Source organism: Chiloscyllium plagiosum, unplaced genomic scaffold (assembly GCF_037043375.1).
Source record: "Chiloscyllium plagiosum isolate Xiang-an unplaced genomic scaffold, Cpla_swu_hap1 HiC_scaffold_48, whole genome shotgun sequence".
In the NCBI taxonomy this organism is placed as follows: domain Eukaryota; kingdom Metazoa; phylum Chordata; class Chondrichthyes; order Orectolobiformes; family Hemiscylliidae; genus Chiloscyllium; species Chiloscyllium plagiosum.
Window position 1 is genome coordinate 13,054,134 of NW_028270186.1, and position 16,594 is coordinate 13,070,727.

Below are 16,594 nucleotides of genomic sequence, written 5' to 3' on the forward strand. Positions count from 1 at the left end.
GAGGTTGTAAAAGGCAGAAGTGGAACTTAGGAGGCCTTTAGATTTTTTTAAAACAGTTATAGAGTCATAGACTCATAGAGATGTGCAGCGTGGAAACAGACCCTTTGGTCCAACCCATCCATGCCGATCAGATATCCCAACCCAGTCTAGTCCCACCTGCCAGCACCCAGCCCATATCCCTCCAAACCCTTCCTATTCATATACCCATCCAAATGCCTCTTAAAAGTTGCAATTGTACCAGCCTCCACCACTTCCTCTGGCAGCTCATTCCATGCACGTACCACCCTCTGTGTGAAAAGGTTGCCCCTTAAGTCTCTTTTATGTCTTTCCCCTCTCACCCTAAACCTATGCCCTCTAGTTCTGGACTCCCCAGGGAAAAGACTTTGGCTATTTACCCTATCCATGCTCCTCATAATTTTGTAAACCTCTATAAGGTCATACCTCGGCCTCCGACGTTCCAGGGAAAACAGCCCCAGTCTGTTCAGCCTCTCCCTGTAGCTCAAATCCTCCAACCCTGGCAACATCCTTGTAAATTTTTTCTGAACCCTTTCACGTTTCACAACATCCTTCTGATAGTAAGGGGACCAGAATTGCATGCAGTATTCCAAAAATGGCCAACCAATGTCCTGTACAGCCGCAACATGGCCTCCCAACACCTGTACTCAATACTCTGATGGATAAAGGAAACCATACCAAATGCCTTCTTCACTATCCTATCCACCTGCGACTCCACTTTCAAGGAGCTATGAACCTGCACTCCAAGGTCTCTTTGTTCAGCAACACTCCCCAGGACCTTACCATTAAGTGTATAAGTCCGACTAAGATTTGCTTTCCCAAAATGCAGCACCTCTCATTTATCTGAATTAAACTCCATCTGCCACTTCTCAGCCCATTAGCCCATCTGGTCAAGGTCCTGTTGTAATCTGAGGTAACCCTCTTTGCTGTCTACTACACCTCCAATTTTGGTGTAATTTGCAAACTTACTAACTGTACCTCTTATGCTCGCATCCAAATCATTTATGTAAATGACAAAAAGTAGAGGACCCAGCATCAATCGTTGTGGCACTCCACTGGTCACAGGCCTCCAGTCTGAAAAATAATGCTCCACCACCATCCTGTCTTCTACCTTTCAGCCAGTTCTGTATCCAAATGGCTAGTTCTCCCTGTATTCCGTGAGATCTAACCTTGCTAATCAGTCTCCCATGGGGAACCTTGTTGAACGCTTTACTGATGTTCATATAGATCACATCTACCGTTCTGCCCTCATCAATCCTCTTTGTTACTTTCTCAAAAAACTCAATCAAGTTTGATTGGAAGGGGAGTAGCCAGTTCTCATACAAAACATTACATAGGACAAACAGGAAGACAGCTAACGATCCGTATCCATGAACACCAACTAGTCACGAAACGACACGACCAGCTATCCTTAGTAGCCACACACGTGGATGACAAGCAACATGTGTTCAACTGGGACAACACTACTATTATAGGACAAGCCAAACAGAGAACAGCCAGGGAATTCCTAGAGGCATGGCACTCATCCACAGATTCTATCAACAAACACATCGACCTGGACCCAATATACCGGCCACTGCAGCGGACAGCTGGAACTGACAACCTGAAGCAGCAGAGACAAATCACTATAAATGCCGGAGGAAACATCACAGAAGCACTTCACAGGAGGCTACCAAGCACTGAGGATGTCACCTAGACAGCGGACGAAACGTCTGCAACACAAATTCCCAGTTCTCATACAGCAGGTTTTCTAATTTCTTTTAGCTGCAGCAGTCAGAATCTGTTTGGGGTCTCAGAAGAGCTGGGGCTTCAGTAAATGATTCCCAGCTGTTACTTTCTCAAACATCTCTCTTGATGTTGTTTCCTCCTGGATTGGATTACTACAGGTAAGAATCTTTGTCTGAATTTATGTTTTTGCCAAGAGTTTATGGGATGTTACTATATTGGAACAGTTGTGATGATGCTGCTTCTTTTGCAGAGTTATGTTGTCCTTGGCTTTTTTTTTCAAGAGGGCTTATAAAAGGCAGAGATTCTGATTTATCTGGGATAAGGGACTTCACTAAAGGCTAATAGATACTGCCGGCGGCAACAATCAGGGGAAAGGCTTGTAGGTTTTTTTTAAGCACTTGTACAATCAAAGGAGAGTGACCAGTTCTCCCACTTCAGTGTTTTAGCAAGCAGTTGGTTCAAAGTGACTGGTCAAATAAAGCTGCTGGGAGAAAAGGTTCACCGATTCAACAAATGTTTTTGGCTGAGTCTCTCTCTAACATCTTTCCTGCAAGAATCTGTGTTTGAATTTACCTTTTCTTTCCAAGGGCTATTTATGGGGATGTTGCAGGAAATTGGAACAGCTCCTTTGTTAAGTTGCAGGGATATCGTGTTGGTTGGTAGGTGTTATTCTAAATTCTGTTTCCTTTTGCTTGTGTTTCATTCAGTGGTATGTAAATAAGTTCTGTTTTACTTGAAGCCAAGTGGTTTGACCAGCTGCATCACTCCTGAAATATCCACCTCACATCTCCCTAAAACAACTATAAAAAGTTAGGGTCTGGGCTACCTTCCTGAAATGTTTTGAGGGGGTCTGCCCTGGTCTATAACACAGTTAATTAGTACAGGAACTGTCTCTATTATTCAGTTGAGTTTTCCAATGGTTGTTATTCTGAACTCCACTGTCTTTTCTTTGTTTTTTAACAATAGTGTTTAAATAAATTGTGATTTGCTTAACATCGAGTAGTTTGACTGTTGTTTCACATCTGGAACACACACTTCACATCTACCATTAAAATAAGAAAAATTTAGGGTCCAGGTTATCTTCTTAAAATATTTCAAGGGGGTCTGGTCTGGCCTATCACAAGATCCATTGGCCTTCAAGGCTGGAAGCATTAGGCCATCCTAGGTTCCTTTAGCTAATGACTTTCCAGCAAACCTTGCATGTGCTGTCAATTCAGAGTTGGTCTCAGGTCTGCTTATAACGGCACAGTTGTCATTGTCCAAAAGTTCACTGATACTGGCCCATCTCATGTGAGAATAGCCACTTGAGCTAAGTATTGGATAGTACTAGAGGTTATGTAATAATGTGACAGCAAATACTCTGAGAGAGGAGTGAACTTAAAGAGCATGAACACATGGAAGTGAGTGGAACACCATTCTTCAACAGCAGTGTAGATAGTGAATTCAGCAGCATAAATCAAATGTTTGCATTTTGTTCTGCAATGGTCTTTTTAATCGCTGTTTGTGATAATAAAGTTTGCATTTCAACACAAAAAGGAACAATTTAGTCAAGCAGACTGCAATTACTATCAGTTATCATTTCCCATGCTCCATAACCACTTCTAAATAGCCAGCTCAATGTCCCAAATTTCCTTCAGCAACCCAAGCAGCCCTACTCCTTACTTTAAAAAGATGAACATTTACTATTTCTGTAAATATGAACTGACAGTGGATGTATAGGGGAACCAGTGGATGTGGTGTATTACAGAAGGCTTACAATACGGTCCCATACAAGAGGTTAGTAAAACAAATTAGGCCACATTAGATAGGAATAATGTACTGGCATGGATTGAAGATAGGCTCACAGAATGAAAACAGATTTGGGATGAACATGCCATTCTCAGGTTGGCAGACTGTAAGCAGTGGGTGCCACAGAGCTTGGATCCCAGCTATTCACAATCTATATCAATGACTTGGATGCATCAATTAACAGTAATATTTACAAGTTTGCAGATGACATAAACTGGGAGAGGATACATGTGAAAATAATGCAAAGAAATTCAAGGGAATTAAAAGGGCAAAAATGAGGCAGATGAAATATATTATGGATTAGTGGTGGGGTGCAAAATATTTCTTAAACACCAAGAGATTGGACAAACTTGACATGTTATGAATTGAGGAGGTGATGAGACAGGTTGACGAAGGTCAAGCAGTGTATGTGGTGTACATGGACTTCAGCAAGGCATTTGATAGGGTTCCCCATGGTGGGCTCATTCATAAAGTGAGGAGGTATGGGATACTGGAAGATTTAGCTATCTGGGTTCAGAATTGCTTGGCTGACAGAAGGCAGAGAGTGGTTGTTGATGGAAAGTATTCTGCCTGGATGGCAGTGGTGAATGGTATCCCGCAGGGCTCTGTTCTTGGGCCCCTGCTCTTTGTAGAGTCATAGAGGTGTACAGCATGGAAACAGACCCTTCGGTCCAACCCGTCCATGCCGACCAGATATCCCAACCCAATCTAGTCCCACCTGCCAGCACCCAGCCCATATCCCTCCAAACCCTTCTTATTCATATACCCATCCAAATGCCTCTTAAATGTTACAATTGTACCAGCCTCCACCACATCCTCTGGCAGCTCATTCCATACACAAGCCACCCTCTGCGTGAAAAAGTTGCCCTTTAGGTCGTTTTTATATCTTTCCCCTCTCACCCTAAATCTGTGCCCTCTAGTTCTGGACTTGCCGACCCCAGATAAAAGACTTTGTCTATTTATCCTATCCATGCCACTCATAGTTTTGTAAACCTCTATAACATCACCCCTCAGCCTGCGACGCTCCAGGGTAGTTTTTATAAATGACTTGGATGAGGCGGTTGAGGAGTGGGCTAGTCAATTTGCCAGTATCGAGGGGTATTGCAGGCTACAGCACAACATTGACAATATACAGAGCTGGGCTGAGAAATGGCAGATGGAGTTCAACCTGGATAAATGTGATGTGATGTGATGCATTTTGGAAGGTCGAACTTAAATACTGAATATAGGATTAAAAACAGGGTTCTTGGCCGTGTGGAGGAACAGAGGGATCTTGATGTTCAAGTGCATATGTCCCTCAAAGTTGCCACCCAAGTGGATTAGGTTGTTAAGAAAGCATATGGTGTTTTGGTTTTCATTAACAGGGCGATTGAGTTTAAGAGCTCTGAGGTTTTGCTTCAGGTCTACAAAACCCTAGTGGGACCACATGTGGAATATCATGTCCAGTTCTGGTCACCCTATTATCGGAAAGATGTGGAGGCTTTGGAAAGGGTGAAAAGGAGGTTTACCAGGATGCTGCCTGGACTCGAGTGCTTATCTTACGAGGAGAGGTTGACTGAGCTCAGTCTTTTCTGGAGAGAAGAAGGAAGAGAGGTGACCTGATCAAGGTGTACAAGGTAATGAGAGGCATGGATAGAGCCGATAGCCAGAGACTTTTCCTCAGGACAGGATTGACTGCCACGAGGGGTCATAAGGTGTTAGGAGGAAGATATAGAGGAGACATCAAAGGTAGGTTTTTTAAGCAGAGAGTTGTGAGCGCATGGAATGCGTTGCTAACTGTAGTGGTGGAAACAGAGTCATTAGGGACATTTAAGCGACTGCTGGACACGCACAAGGACAACAATGAATTGAGGGGAGCATAGGTTAGGTTATTTTATTTTAGGTTAGGATTAATGATTAGATTAGATTAGATTCCCTACAGTGTGGAACAGGCCCTTTGGCCCAACCAGTCCACACCGACCCTCCAAGAGTAACCCACCCAGACCCATTTCCCTCTGACTAATGCACCCAACACTATAGGCAATTTAGCATGTCCAATTCACCTGGCCTGCACATCTTTGGACTGTGGGAGGAAACTGGAGCACCTGGAGGAAACCCACGCAGACATGGGGAGAATGTGCAAACTCTACACAGACAGTCACCCGAGGCTGAAATCGAACCTGGGACCCTGGTGTTGTGAGGCAGCAGTGCTAACCACTGAGCCACCGTGCCACCCCTTTAATCTTCGGGACAACATTATGGGCCGAAGGGCCTATACTGTGCTGTACTTTTATATGTTCTATGAATTAAGTTCAAAGGACTTAGGTGTTTTTGTTCATAAGATACTGAAAGCTCACATGCAAGTGTAGCAAGCAATTAGAAAAGCAAATTATCTGCATGTCTTTATTAAAAGAAGATTTCAGAGAAGGGGTAAAGGTACCGTTTAAAAATACCTTTTTAAACTGGTGTCCAGAAACAGGGTGAGTTGCATCAGTAATTGGTTGCTTACTTTACTTTGAAGGCCTGAAGAAGAGTTACACCTGAACCATTGACGTCTCCACCTTCTGATGCTGCCTGGCTTGCTGTGTTCTTCCAGCTCCTGCTTGTCTAACTTTGTTTACTTAACAAATACTTTTCACTGTATCTTGGTACATGTGACAATTAATAAATCAAACCAAATCAAATTAAATCAATAGGTGGAGTTGGTTCAGTCATGCCAATCAAAACGCTTCTATTTTCTGGAAATGTGTTTAAAAGATCAATAATAAACTCTCATTTTGTGCAAATGGCATGAGGAGAATTTACCAAAATTTACACATTACTTCCTGTCCAAAGTCTATATCATGATTTCCTCACATTTAATGGAGAGCATTCAGATAAATTGGTTAGCTCCAGACAACATAATTACTGCAACAGAACCGTGCAAGTTTCAACCAATCAAATATTATCCTTGTATAAAGAATACTGTCTCACTGTACAGAAAATAAAAGCAACATGACACATTGCCAAAGTATCTCTGCCTTTGTCATTTTGATAGCAACTAAAACAAAGATCATGTTTCCTACCAATGAGACAAGTTACAGCCAGAACTGATTGCCCTGTTGTAAAACAAAACAGGCCTCCAACAAATCTCGGCCTGCATTAATTAATCAGTTCCATATTGACAGCACTGAATGGGTTGTGATATTGTATGGAATGAGTTGAAGCCATCTTGATCTTATGACTATAGCAAAGCAAGTTATTGAAAACAAGGCAGCATGCAACTGTTCAGATACAATCTTGCTTTGAGAACCAGTGCTGAGCAATGCCATTCACAAGTGAGTGTGTGTCCACGCACGCGTGTGCGGGAACTCCTAACATTAATCAGAAGGTGCAGCAACACATCCCAATCTCCCAAGTGTCTCAATTCCAGGTGACAATTCCCAAACTCTTAAGCCCTGCCCCCAACTGCACCCCACAGTTCATTAGATCCTGAGTAAATTTTACCCTGCAGCAAATAAACCAAGAAAGACAATGAGAAAGAATGTTGAAGTTTCAGAGTTTGCTTTGTGAACTCAGCAGTATTCTTTTGAACTGGATGACACAATGCTAATGTCATTATCCTTGCTTTTTTGATTGGTAAAATTCCTGGAAAAGGCTGCCTCCTCTTCCATCAACTTCCAAGGCATATTTGCTTTGGAGCAGTTTTACGGAAATATTGCACAAATGTGGGCATTTCCGAGAGCAACATAGTTTCCTTCATTTGTACTGAACTACATTTCTGCTCTCATTGTTTCCACCCACTTTTAGATGTGTGAGTTTGTCCTTTTCAAAAAGCAGAATATGAATCGGGTTTCTGTTTCTAGTTGGAAGGGAAAATCAGCTAAATTGCTTTCAAGTGGGCAAAATACTGATTTTGCAGTAGATGTTGTATGAAGAACTATGAGCCTTAGCTTCTGAAGACAGTCTCATTTTCAAAAACAAATATTCACTTTTCTTTAAAAGCAAAGTACTGCAGATGCTAGAAACCTGAAACAAATGACCGTTGCGCTGAAGAAACTTAGCAAGTCTGATAGCATTTGGGGAAAGAGGAACAAAGTTAATGTTTTGAACATTCTGAAGAAGTCAAGCCAGGTTCAAAATGTTAACTCTACTTCTCTTCACAGATACTCCCAAACCTGCCCACTGTTGCCAGTGTACTCTGCGTTTTCTTCATTTTTCTTTCAGTTGCTTCCTTGCCATCAGGAAGTACTGGGGAGGATTAAACTGTTAAATCAGTGACAGCTTGTAATAGTTGAAAGGAGCCCTCTGCCAATTTGTTCCAGTCTGTGTATTCCTTCCACTTGTGGCTGAATGAAGCTCCAAAGGGTGAAGCCATCGATGATCTCTTTTCACTGCTCATTCAGTCGTGAACATCAGCACTTGTCCGAGAAGGGAGGTGGTTGTGTCTTCACTCTCAGGTAATGTCACAGACAGTGTTACAATGAAAATTTATTTTTCTTCCCGTTGCAAAGACTTGCTAAGCCATGCAGCAGTATTAGCATGACGGAGCTCTTGGTTTAGAAAACAAAACTCTCCTTTGTGTGAAGCATGCATCAAGTCCCATTATTGAGCAGTTCTTACGGTTGAATGTAGAAACTGTTTCCTTTCTAATGCAGCAATGAAGAGAGTTGAACCTTCTTCAGCATTTCAGAACCAGACAGAACTCATTTATGAAAGTCCCTCTATTTTGACAAACTTGGTTTTGCTTTTGGAGGCTGAGGCTGTCCGCAGAATTTGAGCAAGGTAGATTTCATTCCCTCTTGCTGAAGAGAACAAGGCACAGTGAGCACGCTGCTTTGCTTAGATTACAGATTTCTCCATGGTGGAATGAGCATTAACCTCACAAGCACTGTTCTTTCTAAGGACAAGTTAACTTTGTATTATTCTGAAATAGAAATGATTCAACTCCTGCAATTTCCAGTTCTTGAGTGACCACAAATGGAAAATCATAAAGACCCAATGTCCAGTATCTTGTCAATGTGAATATTCCTTCTTCATCCAGCTGTCTGTTATCCCACTTACATTTGAAATACCATAGTAGTACTCCCCTTCAACAGTATCTGCTGATGACATGATTCATCTGTGTTCATTAAACCTTTTGCAGCACTGCATCCAGATCCTTTGGACTTGGTTCCTGCCATTGAATTCCATAGGTATGTATCCCTTGTGCTTTCTGAGCTCATTTTGGAAGGATCTTTTGGCTCTCTCCAGGCACAGGACATTCCTCCCTCCTTTGTAGTATTCGAAAAGCATGGAGTCTGTGCTGACTCCTGTGTTGTACTATCCTTCACTATTCTGCAGATTAGATCGACTTTCTGCATAACTGCGAGCAGCAGCTCCAACCACAACCAAAGTATCCTGATGTTGGCCAAATGCATCAGCAGGGACCAATCAACAGAATAGTTAGCACTGTCTGGAGGGTGAACTTATAGAAACAGGCAGGTATTGCCAAACTAGCATGCTGCCTACACTGCAACCAATTGTCATGAGTTAATCACCCCCACTTTTAGGCACTGTTGAGTTTAGCCCCTGCAATCACTCTTTGTATTCCCATTTGTACCGTACATTTATGTAATACAATTTCACATCTGTTTGTTGTTTTATGAATAAAGCTTGGACCTAACTCAACAAAAACAGCCAAGGAAGCCTACATGTAAGCAATGTTTCACAGTAACACAAAACTTTTACCACACCACATGACCACTGCCTGTAACTAAGAGCAGTCATCATTTGCCTATGACAAATGATGATGGCTTTTTGTGGACAGTCATATCATCCATAGATGACTTGCAAATATGTTAATACAACAAAAAGAACCAGAATTAGGACTAACTACTGCAACTGAGCTCAGGAGAAATTACATTTCTCTAACTTGCATCATGACTCGGTTGATTTTTGTGCTTAATGGAAACTTCTTCCTGCAATACAAATGACTGGCATTTTCCTTGACATAACTCATCAGAATCAGAATTTGGTACATTGATCTATTTTTTTAATAGGAACATAGGATGAGTAAAGTAATAACTGGTTGCTTCATCTCTTCCTTATGGCTGTGGCAATGTCTTGCTGTGATGATTAAACCATTGAGAATTAGCTGCAATTCTGAATTGAGGAAGTTGTGGCAGAATTTCCCTGTCTCACATTTGTTCAACATTTCTCTGTCTCCACATAGATAACAGACCAAGTGACAGAGTAGCACAAACCCTGAACTGGAGACATGTTGGGCTCGATTATGATAGGAAAATACTGATGAGGGCTCACGGATACCAGCTTCTCATGACCACTCACCAGCAATTAGGCACAAAATTAGAGCTGTTGCAGTTCATGTTTTCATGTTCCTCTGTGAGCTTTGGGTGGGATTGCAATGCAGATTCACCAGAAGGGTACTTGGGTTGTGTGAATTAATTTTTCTGAAAATGTGTTGCTGGAAAAGCGCAGCAGGTCAGGCAGCATCCAGGGAACAGGAGAATCGACGTTTCGGGCATAAGCCCTTCTTCAGGTTCCTGAAGAAGGGCTTATGCCCGAAACATCGATTCTCCTGTTCCCTGAATGCTGCCTGACCTGCTGCGCTTTTCCAGCAACACATTTTCAGCTCTGATCTCCAGCATCTGCAGACCTCACTTTCTCCTGAATTAATTTTTCACCCAGAGAAACAGATACATTTAATGACTCTCCTTAAGCATTGAAAATTCTTTGCAATCTTTTACTTTATCAATGTACAGCACAGAAAGAGGCTGGTGTGTTGATCCCATGGTGTATTTTGACTGCACCCAATCCTGCTGCCTCTCTAACTATGTCTTTCGCCATTCTCCTGCAACCCTTCCATTCCTTGGTGCTTTGTATGCATTAATCCTCAACTGGGACAGTTTTTCAATAACGTGTCAGCAAAATGATGTTCCAGAAAATAACTAGTGACATAAATAGGGAAGTAACAGACTACGCTGAGATAAATCTTAGTCTATAAGAGTGCTGTAACCTGTCAGAGTTACCATGGAGCAACAACTCTCATTACTCTGGTAAAATCAATGTAATGGGCATCCACTTTCTTTAGCAGCTTCTCAAGTTTTGTTTTCATTTAAGTATTACTGAACTTTTGAATTTGGTATTACTTCACTTGACAAATTTGAGCTTTTACTGAAATAACTCCAAAGAAGCCAATATCCCATTACCAAGTCTCCTTTTATTTACACGTGGAAAGTCCTTTACAATGGTACAGCCTTTTTAGAGTCAACTCTTAGAGTGTCAGGATGTCTGACACTCTTGTTTTAATCTGTCAGCTAGGGCTCCATGAGTGGACAGGGTTAACAGCCCCAATCAGGGACCTCATATTCTGTGAGGTCAACCTGCATGACCTTGTTACAATTACTACACTTGCTGTGTAAGAATATAGAAGATTGTTATTCTATTCAATTAAGTTATTTTAAATTAATATTTACAGTTATATTGCAGCCTCTAAAGACATCTCTTTCAGAGTTACCATCCCTTCCCAAAGTACTTGCATTGCTGCGGGATAATCATGTTGAGTTGCTTCTGCCAACTCATGTCTCACCAATCTATAATACATGCCAAATTGTTCCAAAAGGTTAAATTGGAAAGTCAAAATTCCATGTGTTGGCTGGGGGAATATGAGGTAGGATGGATGTAATTTTGAGAGTAAAATAGGAAATTAAGAAATCTGGACACTGAGCTCCCTCAGCTTTTCTATTTCTCTGCTTCTTGAAACCCTCACCATACAGATTGGATGCAGGGAAGATATGGTCCCTCTGCTGGAGATATCCAGAACAAGGGGTCATGATATGAGATTCCTGTCTAGATCATTTAAGACTGTGATGACGAGAAATCTCGTCACTTGAGTGATGGTGAATATGGGGAATTCTCTAACACAGAAGGCTGCATAGGCTAGGTCACTGAGTATGTTTAAGAAAACAGAAGATCAATTTCTACAGCCTAAAGGCATCAGGAGGCAGAAATATGACATTGAGACAGAAAGATCAGGCACAATCCCATTGACTAGCTGAATGGGCATTTTGGGCCAAGTGACTTACTCTAGCTTCTATTTCTATCCATGTGGTAAATGACCTATGCTGGCTCTGGGTTAATCAACAAATTGATCTTAAATTTCTTATCCTTGTTTGCAAATCACTCCACAGCCTCATCTTTCGGGCTCCATCTTGAATCTCCCCATTGCTGCTCCCCTTCCTGAGAAACCTATGCTCATTTAAATTAGCCTCTTACGAGTTCCATTGTTTAACTCAGGTTGCCAACTCTGGCTGGACATATTCCGGGATATGTTGGTAGAAATGGTGTCACAGGAAACTCCTGGAAGCAACATCATGGGAAAGCCACCTTGTGGGTACATGAGTACCTCCACTGTTGGGAACATCAGTTGAAAGACAGGGCTGTACCCCCAAATGGGCACTACAATGCAATCTGCTAACCTAAAATGGCAAGCTTTTGCAATGAACCGGGCAACAAATTGGGTTTCTTAGCCACAACTTCCCATTGAATTGATCCTGTGTGTGGCTTCACATGAAGCTAAAAGGCTTTGTTCCACAGAGTGGGAGCTGCCATGCAGAGGTATTGAAAAATAACACACATCAAAGAAATTCAGAGGGAGGTGGTGATGAAAGTGATAATCTCATTGGAATAGTGATCCAGAACCTAAATTCAATATTCTGGGGTATGGGTCTAATCCCACATGGCAGATAGTGGAATTTGCTTTCAATAAAGATCTGGTAGAAAAAGTTAACCACGTGGCATAGAATCTCACAAATAGCCATTCAGTAAGGAAATCTTGTGGGTTTACCTGGTCTATTCTACATGTGACCCCAGACACACAGCAATGTAAAAAACTGTTAACTGCCTACCTGGCAGTTAGGGCATGCAATAAGTGCTGGCCTAGCCAGTGATGTCCCATTCCCTGAATAACTTTTTTGAAAAGTGGGTATGTGCAACAACACTTTGATGAGAAATGGATGATGCAATTTTTCTTCGCTTGAGGTGATGAGAGAAGGAGCGATAAGGGGAAATAATTGGGAGCAGTGATTGTGGACAGCATAAGCAAAGGGAGCACTGAGGGAGCACATACCTATAGATGTGCATATGCAGTGTCTGCTGCCTGTATTAAGGATAAGTGCTGACCAAACAAACATAGACTAGAGCTCCCGTTCACCCTCCACTTTCCCCTGCTCCCTTTGTAATTGATGTTGCAGTTTACAATGATGTTGTCACCTACACGTGCAGGAAGGATGCTGGCAAGCAAGGGACGAGGTGAATTCCAATCTGTCAGAATGCTTTTATTAACCAGCAGAAGATTGATGCTCTTTCGGGTTTTCTCCCTGTCAACCCTATTTCTAATTGCTGCAGCATTTGTGGATGTAATTTCAGCTGCTGAGGCTCTAAGATCTGGAATTGTCTCCCTCTCTACTTCACTTTCTCATTTTTCATTGTCTGAGCTGATATCTCCTTTTGTGGGTCAGAGTCACATTTTGTGACAAAAGTTTCTGTGAAGCATGCTTTATAAAATTGAAGCCGCCATCTCAGTCGAAGCATTGATAGCAAGGGTGAACAACACCGTTGTTGAAATGGAAAGAAAATAACCAGAAAATATGAGAGAAAAAGAAAAGGAGACTTTGTAAATGTGTTTGAGATTGTTTGGTTGGCACTCCAGCAGCCAATTTTCACAAAGCAAGCTGCTGGAATTAATAATGTGATCATAGAACACATGCTCAACATGCATTGAGCATTGTGTGATTGTTAATACTCGATTCAGAAAACAAGGAACCTGGTATATTCTCTAAGAAACTGAAAAGACAGTGAGATTGCATTGTCGAATATCAGAAAACAAGCTAAGATTTGAGGCAAAGTGAGAAAAATATCCAACTGAGATGCTTGTTAAGTTATCCAAAGCTTTGATCTTCATCGTACTCCAGGCTAGAGAACAGCTTTCACAAGTGGAGCAGTTCCCACATGCCTCAAGAATGAAAGAGAACAGGAATCACAATGAAAAATACCAGATCCTCTTTTTCTCGACAAGCCTAACTCAGAGGGCAGAAGTTAAAAAAAGGGAGTTCTTGGAAATAAATGTACAGATGATGTGCTGAACCTTTATCTTGGAGAATACAAGACAAGTCAGACCAGTATGTCTCCTTCTCCAGATTCACTGATTCTTTTCTTCCTCTCACCCGGCTCCAGTGCCTTGTCTGAATGTGCATGCTTCAATTTTGAATTTAGACAGATATTAAATAAGCCTGTTTGACAGTGGAAGCTTCGCTGCTGAAGTACTACTAGTATTGTCTGCTATGTGTCCATAATGGCCTCATTCCGTATTATGAGTTGTGCTATGATTCCAAAGCTGGTGCCATTCGTGGCTTTCTATTCATTTGCCTGTGTAATATACAACATGACACTTGTATTCTGAGGTTAGGAATGAGACATACACATAAACGTATTTACATACTTGTGTTCTTGTTGAGTTGGAAATCATGACGTTTATGTACAAGACTAACAATTTACACCTCAACAATATCGCAGACTTGGGTTGGTTCTATGCTGATTGATACACCTGCATTTCCCAGGAGACACTCAACAGGGACATGACAAAGGGTATATTAATGAGGGGATGCCCCTGGTGCTGAAGCTCAATTGACAGGCCTATGGAAAAGAGAATTCACTAAGTGACAACATTTTAATGAATCACATTAATCATCAGGCAACTGAAGAATGTTGAATTGTGTCCCCTAACTTTGGCACTCAACTACACTCAGTCCTGTTTGGTCAGGCTCAATACTCTGTTACACATCCTCAGTGAACTTCACCTGATGTAATCACTTAAAGTCCACAGTGATATCAGGGATTCATTCTTGCCATGCTTTTAATAAACTACATATTTTATTATTTATAGTACTATTATTTATTATTTAGAAAATGGAAGAAGAATTCAACTTCAAATTCAATGACAGAAGTAGATCAATCAGCCATTGTAAATTTCACTCACTTGGTTTCTCCACTGCTGTCAATGGACAGGGCAGTTTGCTCGATGTATATAAATACACACCAATGGCTGTTTTTGTACCCATGCCAAGGTCAGGTTTCACCCAAAAATACATTTTTATTGCTCAAAAATATGCAATGTAGTTTTTGTAACAAAGTGGAAAAGCATGCTGCATTTCCAGACAAAAATGAGCATTCTGAAGTATTTCTCTGCTGCAAACTTAGACTCATAGAGTCATAGAGATGTACAGCATGGAAACAGACCCTTCAGTCCAACCCGTCCATGCCGACCAGATATCCCAACCTAATCTAGTCCCACCTGCCAGCACCTGGCCCATCTCCCTCCAAACCCTTCCTATTCATATACCCATCCAGATGCCTCTTAAATGTTGCAGTTGTACCAGCCTCCACCACATCTCAATTTATGTGGCTTTCTTGAATGGAATTGTTGCCTGGCAGAAGGAAGCACTGCCAATTCATTCAGAGCTCTGAGCAATTTCTGAATTGTTATGGAAGGGTGTGCAGGGGAGGATCATTTACAAGAAAAACTATAATAAAAAGGGCAGTATGATCCATCTGAAAAAATGCCAAATTAATGTTTCTGTGATATGAAAAAACATTTATGATGAAGGTTGAATTGTGAGTGGATGGAAAACAGTTGCATACTGTGATGGAAAGCTTTCAACAGTAATATTACGCAAGTTATTCATTGAAAATGGCAATTTATTGCATCACTGAAGGTACTGTACCATTTTTATAAAGAGGGAAGTGACTTCTGAAGCAGCAGTTTTCAAAATGGCTGAACATTTACATAACTTCACCTGACAATTTACAAGGCTATCAGAATGGAGTCAGAGTTTCTCAAATCAATCCACAGACACAGTCAAACTATCTGAATGTAAATGGCCCATTCCCGAAACCATTCACAAATATCTAGACATATTCATTTGTTGAGACAGGCAGGAACAAGCCATTAAACTCAATCACCTTGGGCAGCAGACCCTGACTTGCAAGTAAACGCTGTGGCCCTGAAATGAAGGTTTCCCAACTTGCTCTGACTGTATCTGGTAACTGACTAATTTGTGAATGAATGTCATGCGAATCAGTAAGCCAGCTCTTTGTGTTTTAAGATACTGCTGCTTTTCCACAGTCAGAGACCAGAAAGACTTCAAGTGGGTGACAGCAGAAAGGGCACTTGCAGTCTCGTTGATTCTCTCTGCAACCATCCTAAAAAGTTTGTATCCTGCTTCTCTATGGCAAGCTAACCACCAGGCTGAATTTTCAACATTAAGCAAGCAGTTGCTGACTCTGCAACAAAGGACAGATCATCCATCAACCTTTCCAATCATCCTGCTGCATAATCCAGAAGATCACAAAGTCGGTATGTAATTATCCTAATCATCAATCTACAGGATGGCTTTACTTTGTGAGCCTTACGCAATTTAACTCACTCTCCCTCATTGTAACAGGTGTGTGTCATGTTAAGTACAACAAATAGTATTGCCTTTTCTTTGGGAACTGTCAAAATAAATCGCAGCACTTCATCACTTAAACAGTCATTGAATTGGCAAGCAAATTATTTTAAAGACACCAGCTGCAGTCAATTCAGATTTGTCAGCCGTTCTATCACCCCTCACCTGGACTGAGTAATAGATTATGAGGAGACAAAGAGGATTGATTTGTTGATTACTTTTCACTTTTATTTTCCAAACGTAACACAAAAATTGGCATTCTTGAAAAACTCATCAACTAAAACCTTTTCAGTCCTTCATTCAGCTGATCAAGTGAACTCTTGGTACAAGAATTTGAAACTTGTTAAAAAATCAATTTTCCACCTATGTTTGCTTTCTTCATGGTCCACGAACAGTGACTCATGCTGGGGCTTGATTCTACAGGTGTTGTTCATAGTCCATTACCTGCCAGATATTCTCAACATTGAACAATCAGTTGGATTATTCAGTATTCAGCATCTGGGGCTTCACAACCAAGTCCAATCATGTCCTCAGCTGACATCCACACAGTGGTGTATTACAGCAAGGAGATACTGGATGTTCTTCAGGAGAGGAGATTG

At 41.4% G+C, this 16,594-nt stretch overlaps 1 protein-coding gene and 1 long non-coding RNA gene across 5 annotated transcripts in view; one reads left to right on the plus strand and one right to left on the minus strand.

The window, feature by feature from the left end:
- Positions 1–16,594, plus strand: part of LOC122543135 (uncharacterized) — a 164,961-nt gene that overhangs the window by 144,385 nt on the left and 3,982 nt on the right. For all 3 annotated transcript variants that reach the window (XR_015754874.1, XR_015754873.1, XR_015754875.1), the window contains one exon: positions 15,674–15,904. This is a non-coding gene — a long non-coding RNA (uncharacterized LOC122543135). The remainder of the gene's footprint in view (positions 1–15,673; positions 15,905–16,594) is intronic.
- The window catches only part of LOC122543134 (secreted frizzled-related protein 1-like), a 110,387-nt gene that overhangs the window by 25,136 nt on the left and 68,657 nt on the right, over positions 1–16,594 (minus strand). The window lies entirely within an intron of this gene.